Raw genomic sequence first — 25,236 nt, 5'->3', positions numbered from 1 at the left:
ACTTTGTCCGTTGTATGGTTAGTAAAGATTTTCTCCCATTTTGTAGGCTTCCTAATTAATTTACTAGCTATGTCCTTTGCCATACAGAAGCTCTGCAGTTTAATGCAGTCCCACTTATCCACCTTTTCTCTGATTTGTTGTGGGCCTCTGTTTCTTACCCACTGAAGAGGATTCATTTTTTCATTTTCTTCATTATTATGATATATAGTAAATGATTTCATTGGTTAACATGCTCACACATTCTGGTGTTTCTTGATAAATATATGTACATTACTTGATGTATGTGGGAAGGTATGCATTCTTGCATCTTTCCACTGGTAGTTGGATTATGAATATGGTTCTCCCTATATGGCCCAGGAAGGCTTGAAGCATTTTTGCAACATGTTTTTTCTCAGCTTTCCTTTAGGGATATGCAGTGTATTTTTTGTAGCTAGACACATTCATGGATCATACTTTCCTCCACGTGAGGAATGGACATGAGTTTTACTCATTGACACTCTCACATTATTCATACCTGCTTAAATATGTTTCATTATCTATGGTTTTGGGGGATGCTAGGTTTTTCAGTCTGGTTGTTCTACAGAAGACCAGCAATGGTCCTGATCTCAGCTCCCTCACACTTTGACCACGATTCAGTATGTGCATCACAGATAATGGACCACCCCTTATGCCTCACAGTTGTCTTTCTTTTTCTTTCTCCTTTTCTTTTGCTAGTCCTGAGAGCTGAAATCACAACCCAGGAATTGTACTTGCGCCTTCTCAAGGTTAGCACTCCAGCAATTGAGCCACAGCACCATTCCTGTCATTTTGTCTGTGTGTGGTGTCAAGGAAAGTATTCCATATTATCATGCATGGTGAGCAAGCAATCTTCCAATAGACCACAGAAGTAGCACAGAGTTGTCTTTGTTAATTTGCTTTTGTTTTTAATATCATTACTTGAATATTATTTCTAAGGCTTAGTTATGCTTGCTGTCTTAGTCAGTTTCCATAACTTCAGTTGACCATGCTTCCATCAGGGTTTTTTTTTCTTTCAGTACACTTCTAGAGTGTATCTTCTAGGATGGTTTGCCCAGGTTGAATGTACAGGAATTTCTCTTCATAGTAGAAGGATCACAGTGTGGACCAAAGATTCCTGTTTGTGTTGTGATTCTTTCTTTGTTCGTTTTCATACTGTATGTGTCCTTTCAACCATGGCGTACACCTGTGCGCTAGAATCCATAATGATTCATTTTTGTATTTTTTAGTTTCTATGTATGTGCCATCCATCTGGCTTGTCCCTGGGTGCGTATGTACCTGTGTTTCTATGTTCATGAATGGCCCCTTGACATGATTGTTTGTCTTCATTTTCTGAGACTAATTGACCCTCTTTGGAAGAGTCAGAGCAGGAAACCACCAGCTTGTTGTCACTGCCTCCCACCAACTGGATGCCACCTAGAGGTCACTAGTGGAGACTCACAGGATTGGCTTGTGGTGAGTTCTTTTCAGTTCTCCTTTTGGTCCTTTGCTGCGATGAGCTCCATGATACTGTGTACTTCATTGCTGATTCATGTTGTGTTTCCTAATTTGTTTCTGTGATTTGTCATTCTAGATCTGCATATAGATCAACCTTTCAGTTATCTATTTCTTTGGGGTCCATTGATTGTTTCTAAGAATTTTTTGGTACTTATTTGGCAATTTAGGTCTTTTTATAACTTAGTTTTATGGTCATGGTGATATACAGATGAATTGTAGTTACACATGTGAAGTTGTGTGCTCATTTCTTATTCAGCAGTGTTATTCCCACCCCTGTTTTTCTCCCACTTTCCCTCTCCCCAGCCTGTCCCCCAAGGCATAATTTATTTCTAACATATTGTCTTGTCTTGTGAATTCCTTCTCATATTGGTTCACTTTTTGTCCTTTGTCTCAACATTTTGTTTTTTCCCTTCCCTTCCCCAATGCAAATAAATGTATCTACTTGGTATTAAAAGCAGATACAGTGACAACAGGGAATAAACCATTGGGAGGATTAAATGAGAGGTGAAACAATAACTACACATACTGCATTAAAAACAACCACTGCAAGTAAAACCTCTTGTTTTCATATCCTGGGGTTTATTTTGTTATTACCATCTTATGTGTTCTCATGTACCTAGCTATTGAGCTATGATGATCATCTACTAGGAAAATCCTAAAAAATACTAGTTATTACATATGATGGCTATCATGGAGTCTATGATTCTTTGGGTCTGGCTTACTTCACTTCAAATGATTTTTCCAAATATTTCCATCTCCTTATGAATAGGGTGATGTCATTCTTCCTGACGGCAGCATAGAATTCCATAGTATTGTGTACCACATTTTCTTCATGCATTCATCTATTGAGGTGGATCTTGGATGGTTCCATATGTTATCTATGCTAAAAAAATGCTGCAGTGAACATAGTTGTGTTGATGGCTTTACTGTGACCTTGTTTGTAGGCATTTGGCTAAATGCCCCAAAGTGGGATCTCTAGGTCATAGGACAGCTCTATGTTTAGACTTTTGAGGAAACTTCATACTTCTTTCCAGAGTGATTGAACAAGTTTACACTCCCACTATCTTTGTAATAGCCTTCCCTTCTGTCTTCATCTCTGCCAGCCGCTGTTTCTATTAGATTTCTTGATACGGGCCTTTCTAAGTGGTGTGAGGTGGAATCTCAGGGTTGTTTTGATTTGCATATCTTTTATGACCAGAGAGGGTGAGCATTGCTTCATCTGTCTACTGCCCATTCCTGTTTTCCTATGTAGGTAAATCTGTCTTTAAGTCTTTATTCCACTTAATAATTGGGACATTTTTTCTTTGAGGGTTGTTTTTGGGGGATTTATTTTTTTGTGTTCTAAGTGTACGTGAGATAAGAGGCCCATGTCTCCTGGATAGCGAGTGAAAATATTCTTCCAGTCTGTGTGCTTTCTATTTATCTTTGTAGTTATGTACTTCGCCATGCAGAAGGTTGGAAGATTAATTCTGTTCTATTTGTCCAACCTTTCTTTGATTTGTTGTGTTTCTGTTTTATAAAACAATTTCATATCTGTCAAGGTGCCCTAGTGTTTCTACTATGCCATCCTGTAATATTTTCAAGACATCTGTTTTACCTTGGGGTCTTTGATCCATTTTAAATGGATTCTGTTAAATGTTATTCTATAAATATCTAGCTTTATATTTGCATATGTGTTTAGCCAATCCTGCAAACAACATTTGTTGAAAAGTATGTCTTCCATCCATTTCTTTACCTACTGTTTTATATGACTTATTATTGCATAATGACATGGGGGGGGCTGATGGACATTTTATTTCGTTTGTGAGGCAGTATATTAAGAGCTTGGCCAGGTGTGTCTTGAACTGTCCACCCTTCACTCCTGCCTCCCATTACCTGAATCACGCTTGTGGACCTCTCTTTCTCACCCATTGAAGAGGATGTCAGTAAACCCTATCTACGCATTTTTTTCTTTTTGGTCTTCATTGTGATTTACACTAGATGACTTCCTTGGTTTTCTTGCTCCTTCATCCTGTGGTTTCTGGATAAACATGTGTACTTTCCTTCCTGCATGTAGGCATGCATGCATGAATCTTTTCATTGGTAGTTGTTAATCCATATATGGCCCATGAAGACTTCAAGCATGTATTCAGCTTTGCTTTCATGAATGTTCCATTAGTGATTTCCTGTGCTTTTTTGTGCTGAGACATATATACGGATCATACCATCTTCCTTATTTGGAATTAACATGAGTTCTTCTCCCTGAAACACTTACATAGTTGGTACTTCTTTAAATATGTATTTCATTACTGTTGGGGTGCTTTTGGTTTTGTGAGTCCAGCTTGTAAAGAGAAGGCCAGACAGGTCCTGACATCTGTACCCTTCAATATCTAGTACCTTTCAATACCTGGATCAAATGTATGGACCCAACTTTGTCTCACAATTATCTTTCTTATGTTGTTTTTTGATTTATCATTGTCACTTGGAAGAAATCTCTGAGGTCTCATTTTGCTTGCTTTCTCAGTCACATGGCACACATAGACTTGACCTGTCCTTCCAGGCTGGTTTTTTTACATTTATAATAATTTCAGAAGGAACATCCTGGAGTTTTTAACCCAGATTGAATATGCAGGATTTTCTCTTCTTAGTAGAGGTAGCCTAGTGTGAGCAAAAGTTTCCTTCTTCTGTTGTAGTTATTTCTATTGTTTTCATCATACTGGATGTTTCCAATTAGGCATGGGATTCACGTGTGTATCTGCATCCATACTTAGTGATTCATTTTTGTATTTCTTAGTGTTTATGTCTATTATTGACCTTACTCACTCCTTCTTGTATACATACCTGTGTCTCTGTATTCATATGTTTCTTATTGACATGTTTGTTTTGTCTTTCTTTCCTGACTCATGGTGACCTTCCCTGACACAGAGCAGGAAGCCATTGCCTCCAGGACCTGGGTACCAACTAGAAGTTACTAGTGGGGAGTCATTGAAGTGGCTTGTGGCAAGTCTTTCTCAATTCTATTTTTGGTTCTGCACTGACTGAGATATGAGCTCCAAGACACTATTTTTTGGTTGTTTGTGGCCTTGAACTCTGGGCCTAGACACTGTCCCTGAATTCTTTTTTTTGCCAGTCCTGGGCCATGAACTCAGGGCCTGAGCACTGTCCTTGGACTTTCTCAAGGCTAGAGCTCTACCACTTGAGCCTCAGCACAACTTCTGGCTTTTTTTTTCTATGTACGTGGTACCAAGGAATTGAACCCGGGTCCTCGTGCATGCTAGGCAAGCACTCTGCCACTAGGCTAAACTCCAGGCCCTGTCCTTGAATTCTTCAACTCACTTCTATCACTCTACCACTTGAGCCACAGCTCCACTTCCCAGGATATTTCACTAGGTTTCTATTTCAGGTTTTCTTTCCAACTTAATTTCTGTGGTTTGTATTTATGCTTCCTCATATGCACCGACCTTTCTCTTATCTAGTTCTCTGTGTCTCATTGTTTCTAATGATGTCTTACAGCCCTATTTGTCTCTGGAAGCCTTGAAGCATCTCTGCAGGATGCCTTTTCCTATTGTTTGATTGTTGATGTCTTCATCTGAATCATCCCTGTGTTTGTATGTACTTGTGTTTCTGAATTCATGTATTTCGTTTATTTACTATTTCACCAAGATTTCTTCTTTTTAGATGAAATAAGTAACAATTTTTTCACAGTACTATGGCATATTAATACTCAGGTAATGTCACTAACACATGTTAACATTTATAGTAATAGTAGTCTGCAAAGCTTATGAACAATCAAAAATTTGAAAATCCTCAAGTTCTACACAAGGGAGAAGTTTAACTCTGTAACTATTTATTCCTTCTTTCTCTCTCATTCCCTTCTTCCCAACTCCCACTTGGAGTTTCACTTTCATCAGTGTGTAGTTACCTGTTAGGGCCTCTCTGCTGCACTTTTCACCTGCTTTCCATTGTTTACTTGTCCTCCTCCACCTCTCTCAGCTGTGCTCGTTTATATAACCTATATGAGGTAAAGAATAGAGAGTCACTGAGAAAGGGATCAGATAATTGAAGAAGACGTATTTTCATCCCAATCTCTGGGGGTCTTTTCAGCCTGTGTATTGTTTCTTTGTAGATAGGTGATTGTACTTGAATATTACAATTTTTTCTTTTCTCCTAAGCCTATTCTCTTTTGTTCTCATTGTATATGTGTGTCTTGAGTCTTGTTTACTTTATCATGTCTCCTTGGGTTTTAAATCTAATACCCACATATCAGGAAACCATGCAACATTATCTCTCTGATCTTGGCTTAACTCATTCACCATGGCTGTTCTAGCTCCATCCATTTCCTTGCAAATACTGTTATTTATCCTCTCAAATGGATGAGTGAAATGCCTCTGTATATAGGATCCACATTTTTGGGGGCAGTTGTGGGCCTTGAACTAAGAGCTTTGACACTATTCTTGGGTTCTTGGACTTTCTCAAGTCTAGAGCTCTAGCACTTGAGACACAGCACCATTTCTGGCCTTTTTCTATGAATGTGGTCCTGAGGAATCGAACCCAGGTCTTTGTCCATGCGTGGCAATCACTCTACCACTATGCTAAACACCCAGCCCAAGAATCCACATTTTTTGAATAAATCCATCGGTAGTAGGGCACCCTGGGTTATTTCCATATCTTGGTCATTGCAATTTATGTAGTCTGGGATGTCCTTAGAGTGCGATGTGTGGTGTCCAGTGTGGTGTTTGTGTCTAGACTCGTTTACTGATCATACCCTTCTCTACATGGGGAATTCACATGAGCTCGACTCATTCACACGCTTTCATCCTTCATATCTGTTCGATTATGCATTTCATTACTTTTGTGGTTGTTTCTGTTTGTGAGTCTCAATGTTGTACAACAGGCCAGTCACGTTCTGTCCTCGGCAGCATCCCACATTTACCAACTTTCAGAATCTGGTTCACACATTTAGAACCATCTTTCTGTCACAGTTGGCTTTTTATGTTGCTTTTCTTTAACTATGACCACTCAGATGTAATCTCTGAAACATCGTTATTCTTGCTATCTCAGGCAGATTTTGCACACCTTTACATGATCCATCTCTTCTATACTAGCTTTCTCTTTTGGTAAACTTCTAGAGAGAATCTCCTTGAGTTTTGTGCTCAGGTTTATGGTGAAGGATTTTGTCTTCTGTGTGGAAGGATCCCAGTAATCTGTATTCTTTTCCTCATACTGTATGTGCCCTTTTAGCCATGAAATGCACCTGTGTGTTTGCATGTATAGTTAGTGATTCATTTTTGGGGTAGCAAGACATTTCTTTATTTGAATATCTGATTTTTTTCCATTTTTTAAAAATTGTAACTAATAGAAGCGTTACATTATATTCACCAGATAGAAGGTGCATTCCTTCACAAACATTGATACCCTTTCTCTTGACTTGGTTCCCATTCCCTTTCCCCCACTCCCAGCTCATCTTGATTTCCCCCCTTCCCTATCCAATTTCACATAACCAATTAAGCACCAATAACAAGGTGAAATAATTGTAATGATATGATATAACCAAGCGATAGCAAAAGAGATAAGAGTTAACATAGCACATTAAGGAAAATAAGCACTCATTATATGGCTTTTGTTTCTTCATCCTGGAAGTCCTTACATTTAGTGTCATACTATTTGGCCTTATGTCTCTAGATTTTGTTCTATTGTAAATCTCTGTTTGGAGAACCTAAGGTTTCTACTGATTTTGACAAATGTGGGAGACGCTTGGTCCTATTTTCCTTTGAGTCTGGCTTACTTCGCTAAATATGATTTTTTCTAAGTCTTTCCATTTCCTAAAAAATGGGGCGATATCATGCTTTCTAACAGCAGCATAGAATTCCACTGTGTATAAATACCATATCTTGTTGATCCACTCATAACCTGAGGGATATGTGGATTGGTTCCATATCATTGCTATGGTAAATAGTGCCACAATGAACATCATTGTGCTAGTGGATTTAGTATGGCCTTGTTTCTGGACGATTAGGTAAATGCCAAGTAGTGGAATTGCTAGGTCATAGGGGAGCTCTATGCTTAGTCTTTTGAGGAACTGCCATACTTCTTTCCATAGAGGTTGAATGAGTTTGCACTTCCAACACCAGTGTAGTAATGATCCCTCCTGGCCACATACCCTCCAGCATCTGCTGTTATTCATTTTCCTGATCCTGGCCATTCTAACTGGAGTGAGTTGGAATCTTAGAGTTATTTTGATTTGCATTTCTTTTATGACCAGAGATGTTGAGCATTTCTTCATGTGTCTATAGGCCATTTTTATTTCTTCTTCAGAGAAGACTAAGTCTTTGGCCCATCTTTTAATGGGATGGTTGTTACTTCGGAGACTAGTTTGGGTGTGATTCAATTTTTTGAGCTTTTGATATATTTTAGATATGAGGTCTTGTCCAATGTATGATTAGTGAAGATCTTCTCCCATTCTGTAGGCTTCCTAATTAATTTACTAGCTATGTCCTTTGCCATACAGAAGTCTCTGCAGTTTAATGCAGTCTCACTTCTTCAGCCTTTCTCTGATTTGTTGTGTTTCTTGGTCCTTATTAAGAAAGTTTCAACATGTGCCAAGGAGACATAGTGTATCTCCTATTCCTTCTTGTAAAGTTTTCCGTGTGTCGGTTTTTACCTCGAGGTCTTTGATCCATTTGGATTTAATTCTAGTGCAGGGTGACAAAGAAGGATCCAACTTTGATGGTGAAAGATTTTGTCTTTTGTGTGGAAGTATCCTAGTAATCTGTGTTCTTTTCCTCATACTGTATGTGTCCGTTTAGCAAAGGGGTTTACCTATGTGTTTGCATCTATAGTTAGTGATTCATTTTTGTATATCTTAGTTTGTATGTAAATAATATTTTCTGACTAGCTCTTGCATTTTTAAGTACATGGGTTTCTATAGTCATGTATTCCTCTCTTTTTTCCCACAAGGATTTCTTCATGGAGCTTAAGAAATTAAATGTATTTCACAGTACTGTGCCCTAGTTATACATACTAAATTAACTAATTTTGGTATTCACTGTGATACATAATATCATTCTAAACCAGAAAGCATATAATTGATGAAAGTACAAAATCCTCAAGTTCTACACAAGACAAAATTTTAACTCTTCAAACATTAACAAAACAACAATTTCTTCCATCTGGGGTGCGGTTTACATTTCTTTCCTTTTGCTTAGTATCAGCTCTTCCCTGTTTCTCTCTCCTTCCCTTCATCCCATCTCCGCCCTGGGAGTTGCTTAGTTCACCTTCATTCATGTCTCGTGCAGCTGATGGATCTCCCTTCTGCAAGTTTTCACCTGCTTTCCACTGTTTCTGTGTCCTCCTCCACCTTCCCTCAGCTGTCCAGCTGTATATTCCGTACTTGAGCTGAAGAATACAGTATCATGTAAACAGTATAAGACAAAGTAAAAAGACATCCTTTGTGTCATCTGCCTAGGGTTCTTTTCATTATGTATATTATTTTTAGGACATATGAAGAGTTGCTTGGATATCAAAAATTGGTGTTTTTTTCCCCTTAAGACTGTCCCTTTAGGCCTCACTGTATATGGGTATCTCGTGTCCTGTTTACATTCTCAGGTGTCCTTGGGTTTTCAATCTAACTCCACATATCAGTGAGAGATCAGGAAGCTTTTGTCTATCTGATCTTGGCTTAGCTAACTCAATAGGACTTGTTCTAGTTCCATCCATTTCCCTGAGACTGCCATTAGTTTATCTTTTCTGATGGTTTTGCAAAATTTCATTGTATATGGGTACCACATGCTGTGAGAACACTCTTCTGTCACAGGGCATCTGGGTTGTTTCCATATCATATCTTTTGTTTTCAGTGCAGGAATCAACATGGAAATGCAGACATCCGTGCTGTTTCCTGGTTCCTGTTGCTCAGAGTGGATGTCTAGAAGTGGTATGTCTGGGTCATAAGGTATGTCTGTGTTTAGTTTGATGAGGAATCTTCAGATTGTTTTCCAGAGTGGTTGTATTAGCTTATGCTCCCACAAGCAGTGTTATAGGATTCTTTTTTCTCCACACCCCGACAAACATTTGTTGTTGGCTGAATTCAGAATATTGGCCATTCTGACTGCGGTTAAGTGGTATCTCAGGGTTGTTTTGATTTTCTTGTGCTATACAGCCATGGTTGATGAACATTTCCTCATGTATTTCTTTCCCATTTTTTTTGCCAGTCCTGGGCTTGAGCTCAGGGCCTGAGCACTGTCCTTGGACTTTCTCAAGGCTAGAGCTCTACCACTTGAGCCTCAGCACCACTTCCGGTTTTTTTGTATGTATGTGGTACCAAGGAATCGAACCCAGATCTTTGTGCATGCTAGGCAAGCGCTTTAACCACTAGGCCAAACTCCCAGCACTTCTTTCCCATTTTTACCTCTTCTGAGAACTCTCTTTAGCTCCTTCTCTCATTTAATGATTGGGTTATTACTTTTGCATGGATTTGTTTCTTGAGCTCCCTGTACATAATAGATATGAGGACTTGTCTGATGTATTGCTGGCAACTCTCCTTTCCCAATTGGTTATCTGTCTTTCTAAGTTTATTAGCTATATCTTTAGCTGTGCAGAACTTTCTCCTTTTAAGTAGTTCCATTTGTCAATCTGTTGTACCTTTGGGACTCTGTTCAGCAAGTGCCTGACTGTGCCTATAAGTTCTAGTGTCTCTTCTACTCTGTTTTGCAGTAATTTCAGTTTCAGATCAGTGGTTGTGGTCTTTATTCCATTTTGAGTTGATGTTAGTTCAGGGTGACAATTCAGCATGTGGTTACAAAGTTTTCCCAGCACCAACCATTGAGAGGCTATATGTTTTCCACTGTACATTTTTTTGAGAATTATCAGCTGGCTGTTAGTATGTGGCTTCAATTCTTGAACTTCCAGCTTGTTCTGTTGATGTTTGGGTCTATTTTTGTGCTAGTACCATGCTGTTTTTGTTATTATGGCTCTATAGTAGAGTTTGAAATATTGTATTATTGTGTCAGCTTTTTTTTGCCAAACCTGAGCCTTGAACTCAGGGCCTTATCACTGTCCTTGGGCTCTACCACTTGAACCACAGCATCATTTCCAGCTTTTTTCTATATATGTGTAGTACCGAGGAATTGTCCCAGATGTTTGTGCATGCTAGGGAAACACTCATACCACTAGGCCACATTCCCAGGCTGAAATACTGTATTATTATACTGCCTGCATTGCTTCTTCTTTTTTTGTCAGAAGTTGTTCTTAAACACTGGGTCTGTGTACTCTCCCTGAGTGCTTATGTTCAAGGCTAGCACTCTACTACTTTGAGGGGCAGTGCCACATCTGGTTTTCTAGTGGCTAAATGGAGATGTGTATCTCAAGGACTTTCTTTCCCAGCCTGATTTGGAAATGTGATTCTCACATCTCAGCATCCTGAGTAGTTAGCTATATAGTTGTGACCCTTTGATGCCTTGCTCAGCATTGCTTCCTTTGCCAAGAAATTCTTTGTGCAGATTAGGTGTTTTGTTGTTTCATATAAATTTTTTGTTTCTCATCTTTACCCAAAACAGCATGGGGATTTGATGGAGCTTGCACTGAACTTGAAAATAATTTTGGCTATATGCCTATTTTCAAAATTTTGATTTTATCTATCCATCAACATGGAAGGTCTTTTCATTTCCTGGTGTCCAATTGGATTTCTTTAGATTTTTCTAGTTTTAGATTTACCTAATTTTCATAATGATTGCTTTTGATATAAGTAACATTTGTCTAACTTATCCATGCACATGTATGTACATGTGATATATATACATGTATCTCTTTTTGTTGTTGTTGTTTGAGTAAGATATAGAGGGTTTACAATTATATTCGCCAGATAGTAGGTGCATTACTTCTCACACATTGATACCCTTTCTCATTTTTTTTCTATATTTCCCTCTCACCAACCCCTCCCAATCATCTTGATTTCCCTCTTCCCTTTTCTATTTCAAAAAAACAAATAAACATACATACAATACGCTAGGAAACAAATTCAAATACAGCAACAATATGAGATTAAACAAAGGGAAACAAAAGAGAAGAGAAATAACATAGTACATTAAGAACAACAATCACACCAGATAATGCTTTTGATTCCATATCCTAGAGATCCTTTCATTTAGTCTCATTCTGTATGGCTATATGTACATACCTTTTGGGCTATTGTGATCCTCTGTTAGGGGAGTCCTAGATATGTACTAATTGTTATAAATGAGGAAAATCTTTGGTCATATGTTCCTTTTGGTCTGGTGTACTTCGCTAAACTATGTAAGGAAATGTAAAGACTTGGAAAAAATCATATTAAGTGAAGTAAACCAGATTCAATGGAACACAGACTCAATGGTTTCCCTCTTTTGTCATAATCAGTAGGAACATCAGGCTCTCCCAGATGAGATTTACAATAGATCAAAACCTACATACTTAAGGCCATATAGAATGACACAAAATGAAAGGACATCCAGGATATAGAAAAAAATGCCAGATAATGAGTGGTTGTTGTCCTTAATGTACTGTTATCTCTCATCGCTTTTGTTGTCCCTTGGTTTTCTGATATTGTTACAGTATGTTACCGTGTTATCTGATATATTTTATATATGATCAATTGCTTTATTAGAAGTCAGATAGGGAAGGAAGGAAAACAAGATGAGGGGTGGAGGGGGGAGAAAAATAGGGACCATGACATGAGAAATGGTATTAATGTATGTGAAGTAATGAACCTTCTATCTGGTGAATATAATGTGATCATTCTATTAATTATAATAAAAATATATAGAAAAAAACAAATGGGGCGATGTCATTGCTTCTGTTGGCTGCATAGAATTCCATTGTGTATACGTACCACATGTAGTTTTGGATTTACCTCGTTTGTGTAAATAATGATTTTGATATACGAATCATCTAACTCATTCATGCATGTGCATGTACATGTGTTATATATACATGTAATTCTTCTTTACATGTCCGTTTTTTCTTTATTTTTTTCTTCATTTCTGAGCCGAGGTTTTCCTCCCTACCTTAGTCAGTGCAAAAAGTCTCCAGCCCCTTGCATGTTAACCAGGAAATGCATGAATCTAGGGGGCTTCATATGGAACTAACTGAAGTGGCTGTAGATAATCATTTTTACCTTGTGTGATTAGGGAATTGCAGTGCATTTTGGGGCCTAGCAGAATTCAAATTTCGAATTGGTTTTCCTTCTCTAATTAATTTCTTTGGTTTGTACTTTTACATCTACCAATGTACCAGTCTTTCACTAATCAATGTCACTGTGGACCAGTTTCACAGAATTTCTTAGTTACCTATTTGTCCCTTGAAGCATCCTTCTAGCCTCCCCTTCTCAGGAACTGAGTTTCAGTAATGTGTCCTGGACTTTCCAGCATGCAGACCTGCCTCCCTTTACCTGGATCATACATGTCAGCCTCGGTATCTAACTCAATGAATTGAATATCTTAAAAATCTATTCATTTTCCTTTTTGGTCTCACTGGGATATGTACTATATGATTTCTGATTTCCTTGGTTTGCTTGATGGCTTATCCTGTGATTTCTGTGTAAACATAAGTAATTTTATTCATTTACATACATGTAAAGGAATATTTCCAGAAATAGTTTTATTAATATGACCCAGGAAGTCTTGAAGCATTAAATCATCCTGCGGTTTTCTTAGTGTTCAATTAGTGGTGTCCAGTGCATTTTTGTGCCCCTACACATTGATGTGTCACACCGTTCTCCACAAGGGCAATACATTTGAGTTTTACTCACTGATACACTGTCATCCTTTATACCTGTTAAAAATGTGTTTCAGTGCTTATGGCTTTATTTAGGCTTTGTGAGTCTGGTTTTTCTCTAGAAGGCCAGCAATGTCTTCATCTATGCAGCCTCCCACATCTACCATGTTCCAGTATCTGGATCACACAGATGGACACACCTTAATATCTTAAAGCTGGCTTTTCATGTTGTTTTGCATTTTTTATTATCACCACTTGGCTATAATCTCTGAGGCCTCGTTGTGGTTGCTGTCACAGACACTTTGCACATCTACACTTGACCCATGCTTCCAGACTGGATTTTGTCTTTTAATTGGGTGCTAGAGGGAATTTCCTGAAATTGTCTGCCCAGGGTGTTGTGCAGGATTTTCCCTAATTAGTAGGATCCCAGTATGTATCAAAGTTTCCTGTTTCTGTTGTGATTATTTCTATTATTTTTTTTCCTACAAGGAATTCTCTAAATACTCCTGTATTTGCTTTAAGTTCTTTGTGTGAACTATGATGTAATCTTATTTTGGAGAATTTTCCATGGGCTTCTGAGGAGAATATATATTGTGTCATTTTGGGTGGAAAACTCTATGGATGGCTGTTAAGTCTATTAAGCTATGGTGTCATTTAGTTCAGAAGCTTTGCTTATTTATCCCTTGTTGTTTAACCTGTCCTTTGGTGATAGCAGAGAGTTAATGTCTCCTACTACTATTGTATTTTGGTCTTTCTTGTTCTCTAGGTCTGAGAGTATGGGTTTAACAAACTTAGGTGCTTCATTGTTGAAGGTTGACCACTGCAGATTACCTGTTCTTGGCCAATTCCCTTTATTACTATGTTATGACCCTGTTTGTCACTTTCTATTGATTTCTTTTCCTGTTCATGTGGTTCTCTATTTTTTATTTCTGTTTTCTTTTATGTTTGTTCATGTTTTTGCCAGTCCCAGAGCTTGAACTCAGGGCCTGAACTCAGGGCCTGAGTGCTGTCCTTGGGCTTTCTCGAGGCTCGAGCTCTATCACTTGAGCCACAGCACGATTCATGCCTTTTCTATGTATACAGTGCCAACGAATTGAATTGGGTCTTTGTGCATGCTAGGCAAGTACTATATCACTAGGCCATACTCATGTCCCAAATCCTTATTTTTAAATTTATTTATTTATTTATTTTTTGGGTCATGGGACTTCTTTTTTGTTGTTGGCTGTGGGACTTGAACTTTGGGGCTGTGTGCTGTCCCTGAGCTCTTCAGCTCAAGGCTACCTCCCTACCCCTTTAGCCTCATTGCCACTTCAGGTTTTCTAGTGCTTAATTGGAGAAAAGGGTCTCATGCACTTTTGTGCCTTCTTTATAAAAATACATCTTCACTGTCTAGCTCCTGATTTTAAGGTGAATGTTTCCAGTCTTTCACCTTTTAGTATAATCCTGGCTGTAGGTTTTTCATATATGGCTTTAACCATTTTAAGGAATCTAATTCTTTTTTTGTATTGTATTTTATTTTTTTTTATTTTTTATTTTATTTTTTATTGTAATTAGTAAAAGGGTTACAAGATATTTGCCAGATAGAAGGTGCATTAATTCACATACATTGATACCCTTTCACATGTTTGGTACCCATTACCCTCCCCCCCACACCCCCCACCCGTCTTGGTTTTCCCCCCTTCCCTATCCAATTTCAAATAACAACACAGTATATTAAGGACAACAATCATTCATTATATGGCTTTTGTTTCAATATCCTGGAGGTCCTTTCAATTAGCTTCATACTATATGGCCTTATGTATCAAGATTTTGCTCTATTGCAGATCTCTGCTAGTAGAACCCAAGGTTTTTACTGATTATGACGAATGAGGGAAACCATTGAGCTTAAGTTCCTTTGAGTCTGGCTTACTTCACTTAATATGATTTTTCCTAAGTCTTTCCATTTCCTAACAAATGGGGCGATGTCATTTTTTCTGACAGCAGCATAGGATTCCACTGTGTACAAATACCACAACTTGTTGATCCACTCATCAACTGAGGGACATCTAGGTTGGTTCCATATCTTTGCTATGGTGAATAATGCTGCAATGAACATTGTTGTGCTAGTGGATTTAGTATGCCCTAGATTCTGGATGGTTGGGTAAATGCCAAGTATTGGAATTGCTGGGTCATAGGGGAGTTCTATGTTTAGCCTTTTGAGGCACTGCCACACTGCTTTCCATAGTGGTTGAATGAGTTTGCACTCCCACCAACACTGTAGTAGTGATCCCTCCTGGCCACATCCCCTCCAGCATCTGTTGTTATTCGTTTTCCTGATCCTGGCCATTCTAACTGGAGTGAGGTGGAATCTTAGAGTTGTTTTGATTTGCATTTCTTTTATGACCAGAGATGTTGAGCATTTCTTCATGTGTCTATAGGCCATTTTTGTTTCTTCTGCAGAGAAGACTCTCTTTAAGTCTTTGGCCCATTTTTTAATGGGATGGTTGTTACTTTTAGTTTTGAAGTGATTCAATTTTTTGAGTTGTTGATATATTTTAGATATGAGGCCTTTGTCCGTTGTTTGGTTGGTGAAGAACTTCTCCCACTCTCTAGGCTTCCTATTTAATTTACTAGCTATGTCCTTTGCCATACAAAAGCTCCGCAGTTTAATGCAGTACCACTTATCCAGCCTTTCTCTGATTTGTTGTGATTCTTGGTCCTTATTAAGAAAGTTTCGACCTGTGCCAAGGAATGATGGCAGAGTACTGATGTTTCCTACATGTAATTCAAGCTACTCTGGAGGCTCAGATCTGAGGATTGCATTTCAAAGGCACCCAGGGCAAAATGGATTTGAGCCTTATATATCCAACTAAATACCAAAAAAATCAAGAAGTAGACATGTGGGTGAAGTGATACAGGGCTTGTGGTAAGCACCAAAGCTCAAGGCCAGTCTCTATTGCTTGACATCTTGCCCAAAACTTGCAATTATGCACACATACACACACATACACACACACACACGCACACACACACACACACACACAGTAGGTTCAAACCGAAAGTTTCAATGAAAATTACTAAATCTTAAAACAATGTAAATGAAGCTGATAACAGATTTGTGTATGGGGATGCTATAATTCATAAGATTTCTAAATAATTTTCTAACACCTCATTCGTTTTCTATAGTTACAAGGCTGTCTTAGAATATTGTTCTGACCTTAATTATTTGTAGGTCATGGGACTTGAACTCTGGGCCTGGGCGCTATCCCTGAGCTCTTCAGCTCAAGGCTACCACTCTACCCCTTAAGCTAGGGCTCCATTTCACGTTTTCTAGTTGTTAATTGGAGATAAGAGTCTCATGTACTTTAGTGCCCAGGCTGGCTTTGAAACATGATCCTTAGATCTCAGCACCCTGATTAGCCAGGATTACAGGCATGAGCCACCATGGCCACCTATTAATAAATATTTTAAGCAAAATAACAATGTAACTAATTAAAACATATGTAATAAATCAAGGTGACATGGGAGTGATAATGGAATGGTTAAAGTAAATTCTTTAAAATAAACACTCCTTTGGGCACTGATTGTTTGGGAGATGAGGTCTCCCCTCCTCCCTGACCATGTATTTGGATCCTGCTGCAGCTGAGATGAAAAGTACAACCATGGTGATCAACTTACTTTTTAGAGACACTCTCATGGCCCACATTAGCTCTATCCTCTGAGCTCAGAACCCCTCCTTCCCACAAGCCACGTGGCTAGAATTACAAGTATAAGCCACCATACTGGCTCTGGCACTCATCTTCTTTCCACAGGAGCAGGAGAAATATCCCTTCCTTAAGCAGCTCTATATTCATTGTGTCAGCAGTGTAGACTCTTGGCACAGAGACATTCTTAATCAGTTAATTTGGCAAATGTGTGTATGTGGTGTGGCTTTTTGACAGAACAAGATATGGCTCCTGCCCTTAAAGATCTAATAGTCTAGTTAGAGAAAAACATATGTAAATGGAAGTTTATGATGCAGTGACTAAGAGAAGATACTCTGCTGAGAGTAGCCAGAAGCTCTCCTACTTCACAGGGCCTTGCTAGACTGTTGCCATTGATGGAGCTTGGCTTTGTTGCAGGCAACAACCTGGATTGGAAGGAATCTACTGGTGTGGAGAATCAAATCAGGACATAAACGGGGTGACTTCTATAAGTATCATAAACTTTACGACCTCAAAGATCTCTCATCTTTGAGATTTACTTTGTAAAGAATTAGAGAAAGAGGAAAAGTTTATAATGATTACAAGAATCAGTTACAAGGAGAGTGGATTTATGGATATGAAGGATGGCTGACTAATTTTGGCTTTAACAATGAGTTATGATTAAATTTGACATGTAATGTCTAAGTACATCAGGAATGTATAGGCAGCTAAAGCTAGTGGATATTTACTGATTGATCTTCATTTCATTGTCCACTGATGTTATCTTGCATATTTAAATTTCTAAAATTAAAGTATATTTTTGTGTCTACTTGAGCAAGATTGAAAAATGCAAATTAATTGAAGATATTTTGCATATATTAATAAAGTGTTAAAGCAAGAAAAAACCATATGTAAATGTATATGAAGGATGTATGTGTGTCAATAAGTAGACATGATGTTTATTCCTCTTGAGGAAGAGAGGATGATTCATGAATGGGGCTTGTCACAAAACCAAACAACAAAACATCTACAAACAACACATTCAACATAAAGAAAAGGTCAGGCTGCAATAATGATCCAAAAGCCTTTCTGGCCCATATAGGATTACCATATTAATTAAACAACACCAATGGAAAGATTTATGCATGCATGCGTACATCAAGAAAATAAATTCAGCTAACAATAGACCACAGCATGATTGAGCAAGCCAACCACGGATATCATCTAGTGAAGATCACAGTGCAGACCAAAAAAGAAAAATGAGTAGAGTTTACTGACATCCTCTTCAGTATGTGATAAAGAAAGGCCCACATGAGGGATCCAGGTAATGGGAGGCAGGTATGGAGGCTGAAGGGCTGAGGACACAGCTGAGCTCCAATACTCTGCCTCACAAAAACAACATGTCCATCAGTCACTAACAATGTCATGCAAGCAATCAGTCATATAAAACACTGGATAAGGAATCAAAGAAATTATAATGAAAAGAAATTATAATGAAACTCAGTTATTGAGAATGGGTAGATGTGTGGATTCACACTGCATCGAAACTACACTATACATGAGCAATCAAACAACAAGGTACGACAGGATGGAAATAGACTTCAAGACTTCCAGGGACAAATAGGTAACTTAGAAATAATTTGAAACAGCCACAGAGAAACAGATATGTGAGATATAGGTACATATGTAGATATATAAACACAAACCAGAAAAATTAAGTTGCTAAGAAAATATGAATAAGCAACCACGTATAGAGCTTATCACCTAGAGCAGACCAAAGAGAGCTGCTGAGAAGGAGTCAGTAAATGCAACTTGAGTGAATCCCCACTATTGGCCTCTTGGTGGCATCCAGGTCCTAGGAGATAGTGACAGCATGCTGGTAGGTTTCCAGCTTTGACTGTTGCAGGGAGGACCAGCTTGATTCAAAGAAGAAAGACAAAACAAACCTGTAAATAAGAATACATGACTATAGAGACACATGTTCATGAACACTCAGGGCTGAGTCAAATCGATGATACACACATGGCAACTAAGAAATACAAAAATGAATCACTAACTATATGGACACCAACATACATGTAAATCCCTTGGCCCAAAGAACACATAAAGTATGAAGAAAATAATAGAAATAAGCACAAAACAAACAGGGAATTTTACCCACACTGGGATATTTCTAAGTAGAGAAAATCCTGCAAAAATAATTTCGGAATAAAATTTCATGAGATTCCCTCTAGAACCTTAATAAAAGACTTATCCAGGCCGGAAGTACAGGTCAAGTGTAGGTGTGCAAAGTGACTGAGACAGCAAAAACCAGGAGGCCTCAAAGATTACAGGTGGTCATGATAAATAATAACAATAAACAACACGAAAAGCCACCCATGAGTCAGATCACACATAGTGAAACGTGCTGGATGTGTGAGGCTGAAGATATCAGACCATTGCTGGAGAATGGTCACACTCACAAAACAACACAAACCTAAAATCAGTAATTAAGGACATGCATATTTAAACAGATATGAAGGAAATATGTAAGTGTGTCAATGAGTAAAACTCATGTCCACTGACCATGTGAAGAAGGGTATAACCACTGAGTTTGTCTAGGTACAAAAACCCACTGGAAGCCACTAATTGAACACCAAGAAAAGGCCAGGTTACAATAATGCTTCAAGGCTTTCTGGGTATTATAGGGAGTTAAAAAGACTCATGCATGCATATACAATGCCATAAAATGCATACATTTATCCACAAGCCTCAGGATGAGTGAACAACCAACAATAGCATGTAGTGAAATCACAATGAACATCCAAAACAAAATGAACAATGTTTTCTGACATTCTCCTCAGTGGGTGAGAAAGAAAGGCCCACATGTGTGATTTAGGTAATGGGAGGCAGGTGAGGAGGCTGGAGAGTTGAGGACACACCTGGATGAGCTCTCAGAACCCTGCCTTATTGGGGGATTTAAGTAGCTATGAAATTTTTAGAAACAATGAACCACAAAGTAAAAGATACCTGAAAGCTTAGTGTATATGAAGAAGTAGAAGTACAAATTACAGAAACTAATTAGGAAAGAAAACATGAATCAAGTCCTAGAGCTCATCCCAGCTCAAAACAAAAAGGAGAATTGAAGAGAACTCACCATAAGCCACTTCTGTGAGTCTCCACTAGTGACATCTAGGTGGCATCCAGGTGGTGGGAGGCAGTGATAACAAGCTGAGAGGGTCACTTTGTCTTAGAAAGTGAAGACAAACCAAACATGTGAAGGGGACATACATGAACATAGAAACAGATGCATACACACCCAGGGACTAGCCAGATGGATGGCACATACACAAAAATTAAGAATTACAAAAATGAATCATTAACTATGGATTCCAGCACACAGGTGTATGTCATGACTGAAAGGACACATATAGTATGAAGAGGAGCAAAGAAAGAATCACAACACAAACAGAAAACATTGGTCCACACTGAGATCCTTGTACTACCAAGGGAAAATCCTGCACAATCAACCTTGACAGAAAACCCAGGAGATTCCCTCTAGAAGTGTTTTCAAAGAAAAAAAGCCTGTCTGGTTGCAGGAATCAATTCCATGTATGGAAACTGATTAAGATAGCAAGCACAATTACCCCTCAGAGATAATGTCTAAGTGGTGATAATAAAAATTATCACCAACAATCCTGGGCCATTAAAGTTACCTAGTGATATTGTGCTTGCCTAATGTGCAAGAGTAGAATACATTCTTTGATACCACATACTGAGAAAAAACCACAATGGTGCTGTGCCTCCACTGGCTCTAGTCTTGGGAAAAGCTCAAGGATTACCTGGGACGTGATTTCTGCCCTTAGGACTTGAAAAAAAAAGAAAAAGTAAGACAACTGAGCGTCAGAAAGCTGGGTTCATATGCATGATCCGATACTGAAACCTGGTAGATGTGTGAGGGAGCTGGGATCAGGACCAATACTGGCCTTCTGAAGAACAACCAGAGGACAAAATGATCCCACGAAAAAAAGTATAAGTAATGAAATACATATTTAAATAGAAATGAATGATGTGAGAGTGTCATTGAGTAGAACTCATATTAATTACCCACGTGGAGAAAGGTATGACCCATGAATGTGTCTGGGCACAAAAACACACTGGACATCTCTGATGGAAAACTAAGAACAAAAAACAGGATACATGGGCTGGGAGTTTGGCCTAGTGCTAGAGTGCTTGCCTAGCATGCACGAAGGCCCGGGTTCAATTCCTCGGTACCACAAACATAGAAAAAACCAAAGGAGTAAGTCCAAGACAGTGTTCAGGCCCTGAGCTCAAGCCCAGGACTGGCAAAAAAAACAGGTTACAATAATACTTAAGCCTTCCTGGGTCATATAGGGAGTACTATACTCATAAAACAACTTTTGGTGAAAAATACATACATGCATGCATACATACATACATACATCAATAAAACTATAAATGTTTATCAAAAAACCACAGGACGAGTGAGCAAGCAAACCAAGGAAATCATCTTGTACACATCTTAGTGAGGAAGAAAATGGAAAAAGGAATAGGATTTACCTGAATCCTCTTCAGTGGGTTAGAAACAGAGGGCAAATAATTTGATCCAGGTAAAAGTAGGCAGATGTGAAGAATAGACAGTTGAAGACACAGCTGGCCAGTCCCCCAATATACTGTCTCACAAAACAAACCACATGTGCAGCAGTCACTCATACACTCATGCAAACACTCTGTCATATAAAACACTCGATTGCTGTATTTAATGTACTATGTGAAGATATTTCTTTTCTTTTTCTTTTCTTTCTTTTCTGCCTGTGATTTATACCATGTTGCCACTGCATGTGATTATGGTTCCTGGTTTATTCTGTATGTGTTTATTTAAATTAGGGAAGGGAAGTGGAAAAACAAAATGATTACAGATAGGATTATCAGGTATATAAAAGTAACAGTCATAATCACAAGACAATATGTTGGAAAGAACTTTACAGCTGCTGTGATGGTTGAGGGGAGGGAAAGTGGGAAAAGATCCTGGGGTATGTTGGCACTGCTTGAGAAGTGAAGAGATTACTGCCTTATGTGTTTTCCTGTAATCCCTCTCTACTTCACATAGACAATAATTTTTTAAAGGCTGGGAGAGTGACGTAGTGGTAGAGTGCTTACCTGGCATGCACAAAGCCCTGGCTTAGATTCCTCTGTACCACATACATAGAAAAAGCTTGACATTATGTTGTGGCTCAAGGGGTAGAGCACTAGCCATGAGCACAAAGTGTACAAGGACAGTGCTCAGGCCCTGAGTTCAAGCCCTAGGACTGGTAAGGTGAAAAAGAAAAAGAGTTGAAAAATGAACCTAATACCCAATAAATGCTGAAACCCAGATGCCTACAGCAGTTATTTGCTGGCTAACAAAGCTGTGATTTGTTTCCAACTCTGGAAGAATAATTTAGTATAACCCCATGAGGTCTTTATGTGTGCTTTTCTTGCAGATCTGGCACTGGAATTCAGGGCCTAACACATGCTAGACAAGAATTCACAGATTTTGAGGAATTCTCTAATTTCTCTTCAACTTTTCACTTCACTCTATGGGAAGTAATGATAAACAGATCTTTCAAAATACACAGAAATTTGCTTAAATCTCTTCAAAGGGTGACGGGTCCATAGGTCAGGTGTAGAGTGCAATACTTTGAGGTCAATGTCATCACTGTCCTCAATCCCAAGTTTATAAATCTTCAAAAGAAGAATCCATTCAAATTTGCCATTGTCCTAGAAACCAGCAGTCACTCAATGAATATATTTCATTACACTATACCTATATTTATGTATAAATAATAATCAGTGTGTAAGAATGCAAATCACACTACAGTACTAATATGAGTATCTGTTCTAAATGAGCCCTCCTATAGTAAGTCAACACAAATTTTATAATTTAAAAATAAACAAAACAGGGACCGGGCATTTGGCCTAGTGGTGGAGTGCTTGCCTAGCATGCACAAAGACCCAGGTTCGATTACTTAGTACCACGTACATAGAAAAAAGCCAGAAGTGGTGCTGTGGGTCAAATGGTAGAGCTATAGCCTTGAGAAAGTCCAAGGACAGTGCTCAGGCCCTGAGCTCAAGCTCAGGACTGGCAAAAAATAAAAAAAAAACAAGTAAACAAAAAATAAATAAATAAAAGAGGTTGGCGGGAAAGACAGACAAAAACATGAGAAAGGGTACAAATGTTTGGGAAGTAATGGACCCACTACCTGACAAATGTAACTGTAACCCCTTTCTACATCACCCATAAAATAAAATTCAATAAAGATAAATAAATAAAACAAGAGTGAATAAGGAAAACTGCTAGTAAGGTAGTAATTGGAACAATTCCAAGAAATAATATTAAAACTCAGTTCCTGAAGATGAGTTGATGTGTGGATGCAAACTGGGTGTAAATCTACACCAGACACCAACAATCAAACAAGAAAATTCAGTATGGAGAGATGCTTCAAGACTTTCAGGGACAAATAGGTATCCTAGACATAAATAATTTGAAACAACAAACAGCCACAGAGAAACAGAACATGAATGATTGGTACATATATGTATATATATGGACAAAGTACAGAAATTAATTTGGAAACAAAACATGAATTAGCAACCAAGTAAAGAATGTCCTAAAGCACACATTCAGGCATGGCCTTGAAAGGGTAATTGAGGACTCACAACAACCATTCAACCATTTTCAATGAGTCCCCACTAGTGGCCTCAAGTCAGAATACATGTCCTGGGAGGTGGTGAAAGCAGCCTGATGGATTCCTGCTCCGACTATGTAGGAATTTCACCATTGAACAGAAACTAAAGACAAAATAAAGGTGTCAATTAGAAGCACATGAATAGAGATACATATATATACACATGAAGGGGTGAGTCAGATTAATGACTCAGACATAGACATTAAAGCATACAAAATGCATCACTAACTATGGATGCTAAAACAGAGGTAAATCCCATGGCTAGAAGGACACAGAGTTAAAGAAAAAAACAGACATAATCACAATACCATCAAGGACCCATACAGTGTGAAGAAAAGTATTTAATGAACCACAATTGAGCCAGGAAACTTTAACACAGAGTAGGATACTTTTACAAAGAAGACAAAACTCTGCACACTCAATCTGGACTATTCCTCTCGAAGTGTATTCCAAGAAAAATATCCAGGCTGGAAGAAGGGGCCAAATTTAGGTGTGGAAGCGATTGAAATAGCAAGTACAACCAGGCATCAGATATTACATGCACATGGTAAGAGTACATTTTTTTGCCAGTCCTGAGCCTTGAACTCAGGGCCAGAGCACTGTCCTTGGGCTTTCTCAAGGCTATAGCTCTACCACTTGAGCCAGAACATCATTTCTGGCTTTTTTCTATGTATGTGGTTCCGAGGAATTGAACCCAGATCTTAGTACATGCTAGGCAAGCACTCTGCTACTAGGCCAAACTCCCAGCCCATTACAGTTGTCTTTTTATGTTGGCTTTTTAAAATGTACTATTAGGGCTGGTTCAATTCCTCGGTACCACATACATAGAAAAAAGCCAAAAGTGATGCTGAGGCTCAAGTGATAGAGCTATAGCCTTGAGAATGCCCAAGGACAGTGCTCAGACCCTGAATACCAGCCCCAGGACTGGCAAAAAACAAAAACAAAGAACAAAAAAACAAGAAATAAAAAAATGATTCATTAAGTGTGGCTGCCAACCCAGAGGTAAATGCCAACTCTAAAAGAACACTTACAGAATGAAGGAAAAAAAAAACAGAAATAACCAAAACACAAGTAGGGAATTTTCATCTACATTGTGATCCTTCTACTAAGAAGAGAAAACACTGCATAACCAACCTTGTGAGAAAACGTTATGGATCCCATGTAAAAGTATATTAAAAGAAAAGAGCGAGGCTGGAAGCATGGATTAACTCTCATTGTGCTAACAGACCAACAAAACATGGATGCAGAGATTATATCCAAGTACCTAATGCATTAAAAACGTGTGCAGAGATTATATCCAAGTACAAATGGATTAAAAACGTAAGAGAAAAAGAATAAATGTGAGATAGAAATGTGGGTACTGAGGGATATGGTATATAGATTTATGTTTATTAAGGAAGGGAAAGGAGACAACCAAATGGTAAAAAGAAAGTATGAATTAATACAACAGAGATACTCACAAGACAATAAGATAGAAATGAACTTTATAATTTGCAGAGAGGATTGGGACATAAAAAGTGGGAGAAAAACTTGGGTGGAGGTAAAAATTGTTGACAAGAAACACACTCATCGCCTTTCATATGAAAATTAAATTAATCCAGATGTCACCCTGA

Source organism: Megascapheus bottae, chromosome X (assembly GCF_031878675.1).
Source record: "Megascapheus bottae isolate mThoBot1 chromosome X, mThoBot2.hap1, whole genome shotgun sequence".
NCBI classification, from domain to species: Eukaryota; Metazoa; Chordata; class Mammalia; order Rodentia; family Geomyidae; genus Megascapheus; species Megascapheus bottae.
The sequence above is the reverse complement of the archived record's forward strand: the minus strand, read 5'-3'. Positions refer to the sequence as shown.